Source organism: Coregonus clupeaformis, unplaced genomic scaffold, assembly GCF_020615455.1.
Source record: "Coregonus clupeaformis isolate EN_2021a unplaced genomic scaffold, ASM2061545v1 scaf0086, whole genome shotgun sequence".
NCBI classification, from domain to species: Eukaryota; Metazoa; Chordata; class Actinopteri; order Salmoniformes; family Salmonidae; genus Coregonus; species Coregonus clupeaformis.
Window position 1 is genome coordinate 102,638 of NW_025533541.1, and position 15,224 is coordinate 117,861.

A 15,224-nucleotide genomic window follows, 5' to 3' on the forward strand; every position below is an offset into this window, starting at 1 on the left:
GTTCCATGAACGCCTTCCAGACCCTGGATGTAAACTGGGGACCCTGGTCAGACACTATGTCCTCTGGCACCCCTTAGTGCCGGAAGACGTGAGTAAACAGGGCCTCCGCAGTCTGCAGGGCCGTGGGGAGACCGGGCAGAGGCGGCAGGCTTTTGAAAAGCGGACCACAACGACCAGGATGGTGGTGTTACCCTGAGAGAGGGGAAGATCAGTGAGAAAGTCAATACACAGGTGGGACCATGGTCGTTGTGGAACTGGTAAGGGCTGTAACTTACCCGCTGGGAGGTGCCTAGGTGCCTTACTCTGGGCGCACACTGAGCAGGAGGAGACATACACCCTCACGTCCTTAGCCAAGGTAGGCCACCAGTACTTTCCGGTCAGGCAACGCACTGTACGGCCGATACCTGGGTGACCAGAGGAGGGGGATGTGTGTGCCCAATAGATCAGACGGTCACCGCGACCAAGCATGTCCCGAAACACCTCACTCAAAACATTCCTCCCTCTCTCAATCTTTCTATCTCTCTCTGTCAGTTTCAGTCAGTACCAGTTCTGGAGGCGCGGGCCTGTGCGGTAGCCGGACAGAGTGGTCTGATGGCCCTGTATGAGGCCATGTTCACGCAGTACAGCACAATGTACCTACACTTTCTCAATGTATTTGAATTCGCACTGTTACCCAGCACAATTGCCCCTCAATAAAGTTTTATCGAAACAGGATTTGCTCTGATGTAATCCCAGGTCCTGGTCACCAACCTGGACTTCCACGACGACCAGAAGCGGCGGAACCTGAACAACACCCTGCAGGAGCTGCTCCGCATGAACATCATACCCATCATCAACACCAACGATGCCGTGGTACCCCCGCCCGAGCCCAACAGCGACCTCCAGGGGGTAAACAAGGGTACAGGGCACAGGGGGAAGAGGTGTGTACAGCGGAATAGTGTTAGCTGCTAGCATACTAGCATACAGCTGTTACATTTCACCGCCTCGCCTCGCTCTACCTGCCCGCTAACCCTCCTTTGCATGCAGGGAGGGCTAGAGGAGATGGGAGGGGTGCATGCATCACTTTAGTTTCCTTTTGGATGAGAGCGGACTGGGCCTAGAAGTGTGGCTGTCTGGGGCTGACTCCTGGAGGAAGAAGCACGCTTCTTTTCTCCTTTCGCAAGCCCAGGCGGAACGAACAAGTTCTTCTGCTGTAGAAAACGCACTACTACTAGTAATAAACGACTAAACATTGTAGTATCAGTGGCTTTGCTAACCCACACAGTAGGCAAACCAATATCAACAATAGCTCATCTGCATAGTGGAGCTAATCTACATGTGGTGCTTCACCTTATCATGAAATGTTTCGATTTTAGTGACACATTTTCTTATCAATTTCAACTGATAACAAACATCAGAAAACAGTCTAGTCATTGACCCTTGACCCCATCAATTTCTATCTCTTGCTGTGAGACTAATACGTTTTTCCTCCACTTCAGGTCATCAGTATAAAGGACAATGACAGTCTGGCTGCACGCCTGGCCGTGGAGATGAAGGCAGACCTGCTCATCGCTCTCTCTGATGTAGAAGGTACGCTGCTAACACAACAACACATTAACACCCATTAGGTAACGCTACAACAATACATTAACACCCATTAGGTAACGCTACAACAACACATTAACACCCATTAGGTAACGCTACAACAACACATTAACACCCATTAGGTAACGCTACAACAACACATTAACACCCATTAGGTAACGCTACAACCACACACAGTCATTTAGGAGCATTCATGTAAGAGAGAGAACTACAGGTTTTTGGGGTTGTGTTTATCAGGCACTGAATGGAAGAAAACAGAGTGAAACAAGGAGTGACCACCTGGACTTGTCCAATAGGAAACCCTAATTTTTGTGCCCTAATAAACACGACCCTGGTTGTATTTGGAAATATCACTGATGGATTGGACTGGAAGGTCATCTTTGTGCATGTTAGGCTAGCACTAAAGTAAACAATCATGTGACCTCCCATCTCTCGTAGGACTGTACGACAGCCCTCCTGGAACGGATGACGCCAAACTCATTGACATCTTCTACCCTGGTGACCAGCAGTCGATCACCTACGGTAAGAAATCCAGGGTGGGGATAGGAGGCATGGAGGCCAAGGTACTTATACAGATGCCAATGTTAATTTTGGCAGTCTTTTTTTAGATTTAGTCTAGTCTTAGTCATTTTAACTAAAATATCATTAAGTCTTAGGCACATTTTTGTCATTTGAATAATTATTTAGTCTAGTCATTGTCAAAATGACGAAAACTGTGGGCCATTTTAGTCAACTAAATACCCTTTCATTTTAGTCACATTTTAGTCACATCGCATTTGTGTTGCCTCATTAACCTATAGTAAACATAAATGAGTGACTTCCATGTGCGCAAACATAAAGTCTTAATAGGGCGTTGGGCCACCACGAGCCACCAGAACAGCTTCAATGCACCTTGGCATAGATTCTACAAGTGTCTGGAACTATTGGAGTTCTTCCACGAGAAATTCCATCATTTGGTGTTTTTTTGATGATGGTGGAAAATGCTGTCTCAGGCGCCGCTCCAGAATCTCCCATAAGTGTTCAATTGGGTTGAGATCTGGTGACTGAGACAGCCAAGGCATATGGTTTACATAGTTTTCATGCTCATCAAACCATTCAGTGACCACTCGTGCCCTGTGGATGGGGGCATTGTCATCCTATGGGGCCATAGCCATGGTAGCCAAAATAGTGGCCTGCCCAGCTATTTTATACATGACCCTAAGCATGATGGGATGTTAATTGCTTAATTAACCCAGGAATCACACCTTTGTGGAAGCACCTGCTTTCAATATACTTTGTATCCCTCATTTACTCAAGTGTTACCATTATTTTGGCAGTTACCTGTAGATTAGAATAGAAAAAGTGTGTCGTTCAATACATGTAAGAGTGGAGGACTACAGAGGTTCTAGGTCTACATGTCTGTAATCAGGTTTTAAGAAAGTCTTTGGAACTCAATGTGTGTCAGAGTGAGATTTGGCTTTAACCCGCTGTTAAGCAAGTCTTTACATTGGGGGCCAAATCCTTACTTGGGAAACAGAAAATTGGTTAAGTGTATCCCCCCCTCTACCTCCAGGTAAAGGCTGCCCTGTGGGCCCTACAGGGGGGCACGTCGGTAGTCATCGCCAACGGCATCCACCCCAAGGTGACGGGCCACATCATCACTGACATCGTGGAGGGCAAGAAAGTGGGCACCTTCTTCTCCGAGGTCAAACCTGCCGGTGAGTTCCCCCGGGTCATCTCTGTGTGACAGACACTGGTGATGAAGTTTTGATGATGATGATCACCATGACAACAATGAGCATAATGATAATGGTGATAATTATGGCGAGGATCACAATAATGAGGATTATGGTGGTTCTTATAATGAAGAAGATGTTTGTAATTCTAAATGATGATGATAATTATGGTCACGACAGCCTCATCGAGAACCAGGCTTCCCTAATCGGAAAAGCCTGGTGAAGTCTATGGCAGAAAGTAGCTACAAAGGGGTGGAAACCAGTGACGCCTCGCAACACGTCAAACCAATCAACTGCCTTGCTTGGGCAGAGCTCAAAAGTGTCTGAAGATGGCCGGGAAATGGCCGATTTAAAACCCCATCGAAATATGTTGATGTATGCTGTGTTTGTGGTAGCTTTTAATTTCAATAAATGACAGAAGGTCAGCCACATTTGATACACTAAACCAGGGGTGTCAAACTCATTTTAGCTCAGGTGCCACATGGAGGAAAATCTATTCCCAAGTGGGCCGGACCGGAAAAATCATTGTATATTTAACTTAAAAACAACAACTTCAGATTGTTTTCTTTGTTTTAATACGATCAACATACAACATAAAGCTGGAGCCTGAGGACAGTGTGTCCAAAATAGTACAAGCACAACATCACTATTAATCATAAAACACGTCAAGTTTAATTGAAAATTCTAAAGAAAAAGAACACACAAACACACAATGCCTCAGTGATTAACAGAACTGTTTCACAGATCACAGAACTATATCAGGGTGTCATTTCTCAGGCAGAAATGTAGATAAAAATAATGAAATCCTGTTCCCCAAACAAGTGCAAGAACCACAGAGTCAAGAATAGGTTAAATATACAAATAAAATAAAATCAATTAAAAACAATAGCACATCAACATAAAAACATATAAACATAAATCTGAAAGCGTTGCTCAAACTCCCGTAACAGTCCCGTTATTTTATCTTTGAACCGCTTCATGTCTGCCACATGTTGGGTCGCGCACACATTTTTCAGACAGGGGAAGTGAGCTGCATCACCACCGGCAAGTTGCGTCTCCCACAATGACAGCTTCAACTTGAAAGAACGTATGCTGTCATAATACTGCGTGACAACTTTGTTGCGCCCTTGCAGCTGTTTGTTCAAGTTATTCAGGTGCTCTGTAACATCCACCATAAATGCAAGGTCCTGCATCCATTCTGCGGAATGAAATTCTAACACTGGTTTGCCCTTTTCTTCCATGAACTGTTCAATTTCTTCTCGTAAATCAAAGAAACGCCTCAGCACAGCACCTCGGCTTAACCATCTTACCTCAGTGTGGTATGGCAGGCCATAGATGTGGTCTTTCTCTCTGAGAAGGCTGTCAAACTGATGGTGATTCAGGCTTCTGGATCGGATGAAATTAACAGTTTGGATGACCACCTTCATGACGTTATCCATCTTTAATGACTTGCAACACAAAGCCTCCTGGTGCAAAATACAGTGAAAAGTCAAAAAATCACGTCCTCCATTTGCAGATTGCACTTTTCGCTGAACTTTGTCACAACGCCTGCTTTTTTCCCGATCATTGAGGGCGCACCATCTGTAGCCAGGCTGACAGCGCGGGACCAGTCCACTCCGACCCTGTCCAGCGGCGCCGACGAGTGCGGTAAAAATATCAGCTGCTGTCGTTGTATCTGTCATCGGCACCAACTCCACAAACTCCTCGGTGACGGTCAATGTGTCATCAACTCCGCGGATGAAAATGGCCAGTTGTGCAACATCTGTAATGTCCGTGCTTTCATCAATTGCAACCGAAAACGCAATAAATGACTTTACTTTTTGCTTCAACTGGCTGTCCAAATCCACTGAAAGATCGGAAATCCTGTCTGCAACTGTGTTTCTTGTCAGGCTGATATTTGAAAAGCCTGCAGCTTTTCAGGGCACACAATCTCCGCTGCCTTCATCATGCATGTTTTTACAAATTCACCCTCACTAAATGGTTTTGAAGCCACTGCGATTTCATTAGCAATGAGGTAGCTAGCTTTCACTGCAGCGTCACTGATGTCTCGGCTGTGAGTAAACACAGACTGCTGTTTCTTCAGACCCGCCAACAGTTCATTCACCTTCTCTCATCTCCGCTGTCCTTGAAGGTTGTCATATTTGTCGGCATGAAGACTCACATAGTGGCGACGAAGGTTATATTCTTTCAGCACTGCAACATGCTCTGAACACACCAAACATACAGCTTTCCCATTCAATTCCGTGAATAAATAGGATGACCATTTTTCTTGGAACACTCTGCACTCTGCGTCCACTTTTCTCTTTTTTGACAGAGACATATTGGGACAATGAGGGTGCCAAAGCACATAATGTTAAAAGTAGAAGCCGTAATAAATATCGCGGGCAAAACAAAGTAGCTCATTGGCTGCACGTGCTTGACCTACTTGCTCTGCCCCGGTATAAACAGTTTGCTTGCTTAACACAATTGCTATTGCGCCATCCAGTGGACGCAATTGGAACAGCAGTTTATTTTATTGAAAAATTGCAGCGCATTTTTATACTTTACAAAATTATTATTAATTATTATTATTATTATTTTATTTTTATTTTAAATCATCTCGCGGGCCGGATTAAACCTGTTTGCGGGCCTGATCCGGCCCGCGGGCCGGACGTTTGACACCCCTGCACTAAACGTTTACCATATCCTGTAGGTAGACACGGGATAATGTCTGTTGAGTGATCAAGCAGATGAGTTGCAATGCCTTCATCGACTCGGAAAACAGTGACGAACATAACACCTGTGTTGTCCTTCTACGGGCATGTGCGGGTTTGAGGTTGTGTTTGTACACTGCTGATAATTTTTTGGTAAGATGGAGTGTTCGTGCTGGGGGTCATGCTATACAGTGCTATGAAAAAGTATTTGCCCCCTTTCTAATTTTCTCTACATTTGCATATTTGTGATACTGAATGTTATCAGAACTTCAACCAAAACCTAATATTAGATAAAGGGAACATAAGTGAACAAATAACACAACAATTACATATTTATTTCATTTATTTCATAAACAAAGTTATGCAACACCCAATTCCCCTGTGTGAAAAAGTAATTGCCCCCTTACACTCAATAACTGGTTGTGCCACCTTTAGCTGCAATGACTCCAACCAAATGCTTCCTGTAGTTGTTGATCAGTCTCTCACGTCACTGTGGAGGAATTTTGGCCCACTCTTCCATACAGAACTGCTTTAACTCAGTGACGTGTGGGTTTTCAAGCATGAACTGCTCGTTTCAAGTCCTGCCACAACATCTCAATTGGGATTAGGTCTGGACTTTGACTAGGCCATTCCAAAACTTCAAATTTGTTGCTTTTAAGCAATTTTCATGTAGATTTGATTGTGTGTTTTGGATCATTGTCTTGCTGCATGACCCAGCTGCGCTTCAGCTTCAGCTCACAGACAGATGGTCTGACATTCTCCTGTAGAATTCTCTGATACAGAGCAGAATTCATGGTTCCTTCTATTAAGGCAAGTCGTCCAGGTCCTGAGGCAGCAAAGCATCCCCAAACCATCACACCACCACCACCACCATGCTTGACCTTTGGTATGATGTTCTTACTGTGGAATGTAGTGTTTGGTTTTCGCCAGGCATAATGGGACCCATCTCGTCCAAAAAGTTGACTCAAGTTTGCCAAAAAGCACCTGGATGATCATCAAGACTCTTGGAAGAACGTTCTATGGACAGATGATTCAAAAGTATAACTTTTTGGACGACATAGTTCCAGTAATGCCTGGCGAAAACCAAGCTCTGTGGTGCCATATTCTTTCCATTTTTTAATAATGGATTTAATGGTGCTCCGTGGGATGATCAAAGTTTCAGATATTGTTTTATAACCCAACCCTGATCTGTACTTCTCCACAACTTTGTCCCTGACCTGTTTGGAGAGCTCCTTGGTCTTTATGGTGCCGCTTGCTTGGTGGTGCCCCTTGCTTAGTGGTGTTGCAGACTCTGGGGCCTTTCAGAACAGGTGTATAAATACTGAGATCATGTGACAGATCATGTGACACTTAGATTGCACACAGGTGGACTTTATTTAACTAATTATGTGACTTCTGAAGGTAATTGGTTGTACCGGATCTTATTTAGGGGCTTCATAGCAAAGGGGGTGAATACATATGCACGCACCACTTTTCCATTATTTATTTGTTATAATTTTTTGAAACAAGTTATTTTTTTCATTTCACTTTACCAATTTTGACTATTCTGTGTATGTCCATTACATGAAATCTAAATAAAAATCAATTTAAATTACAGGTTGTAATGCAACAAAATAGGAAAAACGCCAAGGGGGATTAATACTTTTGCAAGGCACTGTATTTGAAGTATTTGAAAGTATTTAAAAATACTATTTGAAACTTTTTCCAAATATATTTCAAATATCCCTAGGACTAAATAGACCTGGTTCAAATGTATGGGAGTATTTAAATATTTGTATTTGAAAATATACTTGAAATACATGCCAAATACATGCCATTACTTTTCCAATAAAAAATATCAAAATACTTAATGTAATGTATTTGAAAGTAATTGAAATACCTTTTTAACTAGTATTTGAACCCAGGTCTGACACAGACACGCCCACATAATTGAATTGTTGTTTTACTACTGTGACGTCACGAGAGGCTACACAGCTTTCAGCGGGATTGCTCAAGTAGTGCAAGGAGACAAGGTTCAAACAAAACAAGGATTTTATTATAGGTCTTGGGAAATTAACGAAAATATAACAAAATTCTGTTCTCTTGTGGCTCTTTAAGGGTTAACAGTTCAGGGATGTCTCTTCCACATCCAAAGTCATAATTCTCACTCGCTCAGATAACTTTTCCCCAGCCTTACTGTAGTCCACGTTGCAGCTAGTGGCCAACCCAGCAAAAAGTCCTTCCAAATGTCTCTCACGTATTTCCACAGGTGCATATATCCAAAGGTGAGTATTTCCCAAAGGTAAGTATCTCCAAATCCTTATATTCCTCATGGAAGTGGACGTGCAGCCCTCTTGTCCTCCAGAGAGCCCAGGTTGGAGACTGTGTTTCTTCACCCCCCACACACCCTCTCAGTGTGTCTCTTCCCTTCCCAACCCTTCAGCTCATCAGCTCCTGATTTGTTTCAGCTGCGTGGGAAGATTGGCCATAGAGGGGTGGAGTTCCCGACCATACCAGCAGATGGAGCCATAGCTGTCTGGGTTTGCAGCCACCTCAGGGGATGTAACGTCCCTCCAGGACACAGCCTCTCGTGACATCACACATCCCCCTCCTCGGGACCGACGTCCTCGTCGGGGTAAAGGCAGCGAAGAAGGCATCACGCCGGGAGAGGGCGTCCGCATTGCCGTGGTGCTTGCCAGACTGCTCTCTCTTCAACTCCTCCAACTCTAGGACCAGGGACTCAGCCTCCTGTTGTCTCTCCTTGAGTTTCTTACTGAACGCATCAGCCTTGGTTTTAGCAGAGTTTAGCTTCTGTTGAGCAGCTTTCAGTTCCTTCTCTCTCTCTGCCTCCGCATTCTTCATCTTGTTCTCCAACACCTTGTACTTCTCCTCTGCCTTCTTCTGGACCTCCTTACTACTGCGCAGGGTCTCCTCACACTCCTCGATGGTCCTGCGCAGCCTCTCCAGCTCCTCCTGTTGCTTAGGGAAGGAGCTCTGTTGGAGTTTAGCCTGGAGGAGTTGAAGAGAGAGCAGGCTGGAAAGCACCACGGCAACGCGGACGCCCTCTCCCGGCGTGATGCCTTCTTCGCTGCCTTTACCCCGACGAGGACGTCGGTCCCGAGGAGGGGGATATGTGATGTCACGAGAGGCTGTGTCCTGGAGGGACGTTACATCCCCCTGAGGTGGCTGCAAACCCAGACAGCTATGGCTCCATCTGCTGGTATGGTCGGGAACTCCACCCCTCTATGGCCAATCTTCCCACGCAGCTGAAACAAATGAGGAGCTGATGAGCTGAAGGTGGGGGAAGGGAAGAGACACAGTCTCCAACCTGGGCTCTCTGGAGGACAAGAGTGCTGCACGTCCACTTCCATGAGGAATATAAGGATTTGGAGATACTTACCTTTGGGAAATACTCACCTTTGGATATATGCACCTGTGGAAATACGTGAGAGACATTTGGAAGGACTTTTTGCTGGGTTGGCCACTAGCTGCAACGTGGACTACAGTAAGGCTGGGGAAAAGTTATCTGAGCGAGTGAGAATTATGACTTTGGATGTGGAAGAGACATCCCTGAACTGTTAACCCTTAAAGAGCCACAAGAGAACAGAATTTTGTTATATTTTCGTTAATTTCCCAAGACCTATAATAAAATCCTTGTTTTGTTTGAACCTTGTCTCCTTGCACTACTTGAGCAATCCCGCTGAAAGCTGTGTAGCCTCTCGTGACGTCACACTACCAATGAAGGAGAAGGAAGTGATTGATTGATGTTTTCTCTCTCCAGTCAGAGACTCTAAATGTGACTATCCTGCGGCCTGCAATGCTATGGAAACACTGTTGGTTCACAGGGACATACTCAGGACTCCTCTGTTTGACCAGATCATAGACATGCTCCGTACCGAACAGGTAAGACCACTCACTCACACACAAACAAATACACAGGTACAGACACACTGACATAAAGTGATATAATCCTCCTTTTCTCCAACTAAAATACAGGTTGAAATCACTCAAAGGTTTCTTGGTTAAATAAGATGACTGGTTGGTTGGTGATATGATTTGTTACATTTTACTACAACTTATAATCAAATATTCCATTTATTTTCCTAGGGTTGAGGTGAGGTGGATGGGTTTACACATGTTGATTAACTGCATTTCTCATGTCTCATTGTTGATGATTTATGCTTCTGAAAACAAATTCACAAAAATGAACACTAACAACTTACTATGCAATTGATGATTATCATAAGACGACATACTACCAAGTATCACTAAAACTTAGGTTGTGTTTCACAATGGCAGATCTATCTATGGAACTCTATGGAAACTTTGGTCATTTATACTTTAACTTTTTTTTTTATTATTCATATAAAAAAAGTATCTAATCAACAATGACATTTGCAATTATTTCTTCAACTCTTCCAACTACTGACTTTTTTCACAACTGCCACCAGTTTGGCGTCAAAACATTTACAACAAAGACATATTGACATAGTACAATAAATACAAGCGTGTAAAAATATAAAGGACATCCATGCTGAAACCCTCATATTTGTCACGAACATTGACTGATGACTCGTGGAACCAAGGCGCAGCGTGATAAGCGTACATTTTATTTAGTACACAACACACGAACAAAACAACAAAACGAACGATACGTGAAGTCCTGAGGTTACAACAACACAAACCTTTACGGAACAAGATCCCACAAACTAACTGGTGCCAACAGGCTGCCTAAGTATGGTCCCCAATCAGAGACAACGAGCTACAGCTGCCTCTGATTGGGAACCACCCTGGCCAACATAGAACTAAACGATCTAGAACAAAAAACATAGAAAACTAAACATAGAAAATCCACACCCTGGCTCAACATTTAAGAGTCCCCAGAGCCAGGGCGTGACAGTACCCCCTAAAGCCGCGCCACACAAACACAAGAGGGTAGGGGCCGGGTGGGCATTCCGCCTCGGAGGCGGATCCGGCTCCGGGCGTGACCACCACCTTTTCTCCACCTCCCCGTTGCACCCCTGGTCTGGTCTGGTCCCGCTGACTGGAGCTGGACCCGACGACGGTGGACCAGACCTTACCGGCTCCGGACTGGAGCCGCTGGCCGGAGCTGGACTGGACACCGGTGGAGCGGATTGCTCTGGCTCAACATTTAAGAGTCCCCAGAGCCAGGGCGTGACAATATTAAACACAAACGGTATTCACTAAGTTGATGGGTTATATTTAGGATAATGTTTAACAGCTTTGTCATTCTATTTTAATATATTTTTTAAATAATCTTATTTTATTAGTTTATATATTTTACATGTTATGAAAATTCAATAAAATCCTTTAAAGTTTCAAAAATTCCAGTAGTTTACTGGTAAACTTTGAAAGTTACCGGTAATATACCCTCCCTTTGTAATCCTAGATCCAAACAAATTAACTGATTGCTAAACTGGCTGAGTCAGACAACCTTAACTCCCCGATTGATTGATTAATTCACCGATCGCTTTATGTAATGATGACCCCCTTCCATGTGCGACCCCTCTAGGTGACGATCCACGCTGGCCCCAGGTTCGCCTCCTACCTGACCTTCAGCCCATTGGAGGTCAAGTCTCTGAGGACAGAGTACGGGGATCTGGAGTGCTGCATCGAGGTGGTGGACAGTATGCAGGAGGCTATAGATCATATCCACAGATATGGCAGCTCCCACACTGACGTCATTGTTACTGAAAACGGTAGGACTGTCTAGTTGTTAGTTGTGAGAAGTTTCTGTTTTGCTCTTTTGTTTTTATCTCACCTTGATTCACCCAGATTAGTCTGGGTGAGAGAGACCAGATCTCTCTTCAAGAGAGACCTGCCCCCCCCCCTTCTCTCTCTCCCTTGCTCTCTCTTTCTCTAAGTGATGACAGCACTTTTTGGCTCAGTGTTCAACCTCCCTGTGAGACTACTTTGAAGAGGACAGAACTGATTTGAATGTAGAACAGGTTTTGCTAAGGGATCAGCGTTATTCATTTATATTTAGTTATAGGACTTATCGTCATCTTAAATGTTATTGGCCTCTCAATTTTGATAATTCATTTTGATTGAGTACTTTACTGACAATATCCAAGATAGGTTGGATTATAGATGTTTAGTTTTGTTGGTACCCTGCAGAGGACAAAATTTGAATTATAGATGTTTTTTTAGTCGGTTCCCTGCAGACAGCATTTCTGCCTCAGTTCTACCATCTAGTGGCCACAGATTGTACAACACGTAGAACTACATTGAATTCTCCATTGTGTGTAATGGATGAAATATATTGTATATAGCTGAAGAGAGATGTTGATGTTTAATGATGATGACAGTGACAATGATGGTAGTTGATAATGGTAGTGGTGACAATGATGGTGATGATGAGGATTCTTACAGAGGACACAGCGGAGCAGTTCCTGCAGCGGCTGGACAGTGCTTGTGTGTTCTGGAACGCAATTCGCAGATGGATACCGCTTCGGACTAGGTATGTGTTCAGTAATTATTTTTGTATCACCTCACTTCCTGTTCAACTACCCTACTCACTCACTCACTCACTCACTCATTCCCTATCTCCCTCCCTCCTCTAGGTGCTGAGGTGGGCATCAGTACAGCTTGTATCCATACCCGGGGTCCCGTGGGCCTAGAGGGTCTCCTCACCAGCATGTGGGTCCTGAGAGGAGACGGCCACACCGCAGCAGACTTCTCTGAACAGGGCACCATGAAGTACCTCCACGAATACTTGCCAGTCACACAGCCACTGCCCAGACAGATAGCTGCCCAGAGTGAGGACTGACAGGACCTCCAACTAAAGATGCACCTATACACACTTAACCACTGGCTGAGAGAAAAGCTGTACCCTGGTACCAAAGAAACACTCCCATTGTCTTATTCATTCAGTCTGGATCAGAGTTTACATTAATTGGATCAGAGTTTACATTAATTCTACATCAGCTCTCAAAAGTTGTGTTGTAGTGATTGCCTCACTCAGTATTCAGTGAATCAACTCATGATTGGTTACATTGATCCTGTTGGACTGTAGAAGGTCTCACATCATTGGTTTAGACCTTAATTGGTCTAGATCTTATGCGCAGTAGTGATGTGTAGCTCAGTTGGTAGAGCATGGCGCTTGCAACGCCAGGGTTGTGGGTTAGTTTCCCACGGGGGGCCAGTATGAAAATGTATGCACTCACTAACTGTAAGTCGCTCTGGATAAGAGTGTCTGCTAAATGACTAAAATGTAAATGTAAAATGTAAATATGCTCTCCAGGACCCACACTTAATGGGAATTTTCCCTGAAGCTAGTTTACATCAGTGTTATTATCACTATCAAGAAGCTCCCCTCTTGGTTTTAGTTCCTGTTGATTGGTTTGTTGTGCTCAATCAGATGAGACCCTTACCCTCAGTATTGATTTGGTCTCGCACAGGATACTCACATTACATTTAATGATATCAGAAGTGTTACGAATGCACAACCAAACAGTTTTGATGCTAGGTTTAAAGCTAAACCTAATTTAGGAAAGTTACTGATGTGTCATTTAAATGGGTCTTGAATTGTAGGTCCTCATTGCCACAAATTGTATGAATTGCTATTAACGTTAATACTGCATCGTTTGCAGCTCTACCAACACAATCCTTATTTATATGCAGTTAAATGACCAGTGATGAACCACTGGATAAACAATATTTAATAACCTTAAATGTGTTTTATCATAGATATGGATGAATAAAAAGTGAATTAACCCGATCTGATTCATAAGCATTCAAGTTAGATTTTATATATAAGAAAACACATCACCCCCCCACACACCCTTTCCTCAAAACTTTTTATGTCCTCCTTTTGAACGCAAATGCTTTATTCTCCTTACTTGTGCTTTTTTTACGCTATCTATTTATGTCGAATTTACAGTGCCCAGAGCCTCTGTCAAATACAAGAGCAGTAATTGACAAGCTGCTTCCCATCTCCTTCAGGGGACTACTGCCTTAAGATACAGTGCTGCTGTTACATTCCAGCTTATGAGCTTTATATCTGATGTCAAGCGACGCACACCACAGATCAGTTCAGTTTTTTTAGTATTTTATAGACATATTGTAGAATAAAAGTTTTTGTTGAATAACAATGGGATTTTCATTTTTCTTTGGTCCTTTGATTAGGAGATAAATAACTCAAGAATCCCAATGACTTTACATGTATGTTCTTCTCTGTCCTACCACCACTCTTTCTACTAACACAAATAACAAATTAGCACCAAAGAAGGCATACTGATCTGAAAACAGACGTCTAAAAAGGGACTTTTTAATGGTTCTCATCTGGGAATAAGACTTTTCCGTAAGTGGGGCATGGAAGATGGAAGACAATACTACAGAGGTTTAATTATCCAGCTATCAGAAATGAAAAGAAAGAAGGAGAGAACTGAGACTAATAATGGAATCACAGAGTCTGTTATTCTGTGGTTCTTCTACTCACAGCTAAAGAATTCATCCTCCTAAACGCACTACTTACCCTTCAATCAGCCCTCCATCACGTCCAGAGGGTTCATTGATGAAGAATAGATGAAGAATAGACAGGATCTTGTCAGATCTCACTGTTTTGGTACTTCTATGGAAGGAGCTTGATATTTGTAACGGAAAGTATTGTATTAATGACTTGCTGAGGTAGAGAGTCTGATACATGGATATCTTGCTGTTCTAGAATGGTCTATTGATGAGGGATCATGCAGCTTTTGGACGGCCTAGTAGGGCCTATACGTGTTCTTTGCATGTAGCGGGAGTAGAGGTAAACATACTGAAACACACATACATAACATACATGGTTGATACTAGATTGAAATCACGTCAGGACCCCCTGCATTAACTTCCATTTACGACAGACGTCAAGCACCCTGTGAATCTTTTGTCGGACGTTTCCCCGTTTAGGCAGAGCCAGATCCCATGTTTCACCCTGTTGACGCACTGACGTCCGTGGGGATTGGAGTCCACATATATCAGAGGGCACAGGGCAAATCACTGGACTTTTACATCAAAGTCGACAGTCCTTTAATTGAACATTACTCAAGGCCCAAACTTATATTTCTTGTTTTGTTTGATCTTAAGAGACTCTCAAAAGTGTTCCCTGCTGGGCTTCAAATTTTTAAAATCAATAATTAATTGTTAAAGTTATTTATTCATGTGTATCTTCACCAATTATGTGCGTCTAATTAACAATTTCAATAATTGATATTTATTTCTGAAAGGGTTCCTTATCATGCTGGCTGCTGAA

At 43.4% G+C, this 15,224-nt stretch overlaps 1 pseudogene; it reads left to right on the top strand.

The window, feature by feature from the left end:
• Nucleotides 1–723: 723 nt before the first annotated feature.
• On the top strand, nucleotides 724–13,131 carry LOC121549746 (annotated as a pseudogene).
• The last annotated feature ends 2,093 nt before the right edge of the window (nucleotides 13,132–15,224 follow it).